Source organism: Pteropus alecto, unplaced genomic scaffold (genome assembly GCF_000325575.1).
Source record: "Pteropus alecto unplaced genomic scaffold, ASM32557v1 scaffold39, whole genome shotgun sequence".
NCBI lineage: Eukaryota > Metazoa > Chordata > Mammalia > Chiroptera > Pteropodidae > Pteropus > Pteropus alecto.
This window is the reverse complement of record NW_006443568.1, coordinates 3,848,071-3,853,068: the sequence shown is the minus strand read 5'-3', so window position 1 is coordinate 3,853,068 and position 4,998 is coordinate 3,848,071. Positions and strand designations below refer to the sequence as shown.

The window sequence follows — 4,998 nt, the reverse complement described above, 5'->3', positions numbered from 1 at the left end:
CTGCTGTTGCTACTGGGACAGGGGTCGCACACAGAGGGCCACTGATACCAATGCCATTTGCTCTCTTGTGCATTTCCCTCCTGTAAAGGGCTTTGAAAGGACAAGCTGGGGCAGATCTTTTGGAGGCAGGAGAATGGACAAAATGTCCTCTCTGTGCCTTCCCCAGACCTGAGAGCTGTGGAACTCTCTCCTGAGATGCTGTCAGTACAGGCAGCCCGATCTGCAGTATTTTTCTTAAAGGAGCTAGCAGCCGGCTGAAGTACTCAAGCTGGATTTGGCTCAGGGAGCTTGTGCCAGCAGCCCTCCTATGAACTGGAGACATCAGTCTCCCTCCTTCCATTACCTCCATTAGCACGGTTATTTGTGGCAATCCCTCTTCCTGGCTGCTCAGGGTATAAAGTGCTGACTATGAAGCCATGCTTGATGTCTGAAACTTCCAGGGCAGAAAGGAGGGATATGTCTTCGGCCATGCCATCCTGAATGTGCCCCATCTCGTCTGATCTTGGAAGCTAAGCAGGGTCGAGCCTGGTTAGTACTTGGATGGGAGACTACCCAGGAAGACCAGGTGCTGTAGGTGTTTAAAAAAAAAAAAGAAGAAGAAGAGGAAGGAGAGATATGATGGTCCCTTACCCAGGGGACCAGAGCAGCATGAGGCAGGGGTGAGGGAACATGATCTAGTAGTGGCCTTAGGGTGGGAGTGGGTGGGGGTACAGGCAGAAGAAGAGCCTGGCCAGAGTCACTCTGGGCTACAATATTCCCAAATGAACTAGCCTTAAGACATCTGAGCGATTTGAAGACAAAGCAGGTATTTCTTTCTCTATAATTATTCAGATAAATGTAGTTCTGAGGAAGTGCTGTGTGTCAGGGGTGGGGGAAGTAGGGGGAAATGGTATGGAGAAAGGATAAGGATAGAAATATAATATTTTTTGCATATTATCTGAGTGACTGGGGTGTACATTCTGTGGTATGGCTGGGGGGTGTAGTTTAATCATCCTTAGTTTACAGAGAGAAAATGCTCAGTACTGCAGACCTTCTGCTTTGGCAGTCAAAAACACCTCAGAACCAACAAAGGCAATAGTAGTAGCTAATATTTGTACAGCGCTGACTCTGCCAGGCACCATACTAAGTGCCTTACGTCTATTAACTCATTTTATCCTCAGATCAACCCTAAGAGGTAAGGACTATTGTTATTCCCATTGTATAGATGAGGAAACTGAGGCAGGGAAGGTTAAGTGACTTGCTCAAGGTTACACAGTTAATAAGGATTTGGGCCCAGGGAACATTGGTCCTAGAGTCCATAGAGTTCTTAGTCCCGGAGGGGCTATTTGTGAGGGATTCTGGTACCAGCTCCGGATGTGCATTGAGTTCTTTTGAAATCTGTGGTCAGGTTCTGCGGGCTGAGAGCAGAAAGATGACTCCTTCCTGGCCCAACGATTATTCGATCAAGTGTGTTGACTGACTGTCACCCCTTTTTAGTGTTGTTTCTTTTCCTGAAGTTTCCTCATGCAAAGTGGCGCTTGGTCTATCTGGAGAAAGAGAGCAGATCTTTGACATAGGTGGGCAAAATTAACTTAACTGCCTTCTCTTTCTGTGTCCAGCCCTCTACCCACTGCAAGCCCTTATGGTGCCCAAGCCCCCATCTTCATGCCTCCCCAGACATGCCTCCATAACCCCTTCCCTAAACAGCCTCGCCTAACAGTCTTCCAGGCACCTGATAACACCTTTACAGAAATCCAATGAGTGCACACTAGAGGGAGAAAAAAGTGCATTCATTCTCCTCAGACTTCTAGCCACCTTAAGCACAAATCCACTCTCTTTTCCATCCATCACGTTCACTTTTTCCTTCTTCCATCCTCTAGTCAGCACTCTTTTCTCCTTGGAAGATACATAAGAAAGAAAATGGACCAGGAGTTGGTCAAGCCATGTCCAGCTCTGACATTTATTAACCATGAATAATGGTTGACAAGGCCCACAGTATTACTGGTGGTTATGAGTAATGATTGAGTAATGACTATGGTGTCAGACAGACACCATAGTTTATTGGGTTCAAATCCTGACTCTGCTGTTTTTGGACCTAAAGAAAGTGACGGAATCTCTTTGCATCTCTCGTACCTGGTCTGTAAAATGAGATCTTGTCAGGTTACCGTGAGAACCAAATGATGGCACACCTGTAACGTACTCAGTACGGTGCCTGGTGTCGAGAGCAAGCTTTCAGTTAGTGGTCATGAAGATGGCTTTTATTATGATTACTTCCCTGCCTGACCTCAGTTTCCTCAGGGTTGGCCTGTTTGATTTCCCAGGGTGCTCCCTGCTTCAACATCCTCTGACTCATTGGCATCCTTCTTACTTCAGGTTTTTTATTAGATTTCTATGACTGACTCATCTTTCTCCATTTCTCTCTTATCATCACCCTCTGTGAAAAATGAACCTTCCTTCCCTTTGTACTCAGGCCATTGCCCCGTCATCTCTGCCTGGGGGGTGGGGCGGTCGGAGGGTAGAATTATCCAAGCCAGCCAGGCCCCTGCGTGCCACTGCTACTTTGAGTCAGATTCCGTTGAATTTATAAGGCATCTGAGGAGTAGGTAGTCGATATGAATAACCATTACATCGGGGAGGGCTTTTTCTTCTCCCTTTGACTGATGACAGCTAAATTACTGCTAAATATAGGCCCTGAATTTGCATGAATCTGCAGCTTGCCACAGCCAGGCTGGGGGTTTTATTGACAGCCGAGGCACTGGAGGCAGGCAGGCACCTGCTCCAATACACCTCTTCCAGAGTAAGCATGAAAGCAGGCAAAGCTGCCCCTCGCTCACTTCCTCTCCAAAGCATGCACTCTTCTCTCCAAGCCTCCAGGCCTGCTGGTTCTGAGGGAACAGTCTAGGCTTTGGGTTTGAATCCTAGATATGTTAGAGCTGTGTGATCTTGAGTAAATTCCGTAGCCACTCCCCACCTTCAGCCTTAGTTTCCTCATAGGTTAATAATAGCATAGAATGGCTAATTGTTATTTCACATAAAACGAAAAGTTGAAAGTAGGTTGTTCTAAGTTTCTATCTTGCCATACAGCATGTTTTTAATTAATTAATTTTATTTTATTTATTTTGTCCTTAGGTTATTGTTCCCAAATCCCAAGATGGCAGCTCTAGGAATTAAAATCTATCACAATCAAATTCAGGGCAAAAAAAAAAAAAGAAAAGAAGTAGTTTTCCTCATCACCTCGTCTTTTAAATTGAGGAACATAATCTTGCATAGACGCACCCAGGAGACTTCCCCATTATAGCTCATGGCAACAACAACAACAATAATAATAACAGTAGTGACGATTATGGAGTACTTACTACACATAGGCATCTTTTTAAATACTTATATGGTTTCACTTACTCACTACTCAAAACAATATCAAAAAATTGGTGCTGTTTCTAAGGGCCACAGAGGTTTAAAAATAACTTGTCCAGAGCTACTCAACAGGTAATTGTCAGAGGTAAGATTTGAACCCAGGGAGTTTGTCTATATTGCTCAGATTCTATAACTGGAGTTTGAATGAGGGTCATGTTCACTTGTTCAGCCTACGGTCAGGCCCTGGGACTGGAGAAGGGACCTACCTTTCTAAGTACATTAGACATGCTTAATACAGAGGCGAAATTGGGGTTCAAGAAACTAAGGAAGAAGGGGAAATGGCTTGGGGTAGAAAGCAGAGGCGTGTGGCTCACTATTTCACAGGGTTGTTAGGTAGTTAAAAAACAGAATGCCACTGTTTTAGAATACCATAGACTGGGTGGCTTAACCAAGAAACATTTATTTCCCACAGTCCTGGAGGCTGGGAAGTCCAAGGTTAAGGTATCAGCAAGATAGGTTTCATTCTGAGGCCTCTTCTCTTGGCTTGCAGGAAGCCATGATTTCTCTGTGTTTTCACATAACCTCTTCTTGGTGTGCGTGTGGAGAGAGAGCAAGCTCTCCAGTGTCTCTTCTTATAAGGATACTAATCCCATCATGAGGGCTCCATCCTCATGACCTCATCTAACCCAAATTACTCCCCAAAGGCCCCATCTCCAAATACCATCACATTGGGTTTTAGAGCTTCAACATATGAATTTGGGAGGGGACGCTATTCTGTCCATGGCAGCCCCTTAAATACTTTTTTTTTCAAAGTAGGTGTCCAGTGAATGAGAGTTTCTCGCTCTTCTTTTTCCTCCACTTACTGTTTGTTTGTTTGTTTTATTTAATTTTTTATGATGACATTGGTTAATGAAATTCAGTAAGTTTCAGCTGTACATTTTAACAGTAAGGCATATGTATATATATCTACATTGTGTGTTCACCTCTCATAGTTAGATTTCTTTCTGTCACCACATATTTGAACCTTTTTACCCTATTTACCTCCCCCCACTCCCCTCCCTCTCTACTTATTGTTTAAATTAATTGTTTTGAACATGTAATATGAAATTAACAGTAAGACACTAGAATCTAGTTAGGGAGAGAAGACAAAAACAGTTAAGTCATAGCTCACAATGACATTTGTTTTAGGGCCAAATGCCTGGAGCTTGTTCAGAGATGGGCCAGATGGAGCAGTGAGTCCAGCTTCTCCCGTCGATCATGATGGCCAGTCTGCTGAACTTCCAGATCTATCCCAGGCTGAGATGCAATGGAGCAGACCTCACTTAACTCAGAGACAGATTTTTGGACATCCTGGGCTAGACCATTTTAGGATAGAAAATCTCAGCTGGCAGAACCAGTTTTGGAGAAAGATAATTTTCAGTGGCTAGGGAAAGCCGGACTAAATGTAGCTGAGGCTCAGGCTTAAAATCTGTGATATAATCAGAAGGTATTTATGGAAGGATCATGGTGGGGTAGAGACAAAGTAGATGGCATTGGGTCTAGCCAGCATGCCTCCAGTGTCTCAGATGGCTGAGCTGTGGGTGGGCTGATACTTAAGTGAAGATTAGGCAGAGCAATAGTGCTGCTGTGAAGTTTGGAAAAAATCTTGCCAAGGGAGGAGCGTTG

The 4,998-nt window shown here is 44.4% G+C and overlaps 1 pseudogene; it reads left to right on the top strand.

The window, feature by feature from the left end:
- Nucleotides 1–458: 458 nt before the first annotated feature.
- On the top strand, nucleotides 459–577 carry LOC112473003 (annotated as a pseudogene).
- The last annotated feature ends 4,421 nt before the right edge of the window (nucleotides 578–4,998 follow it).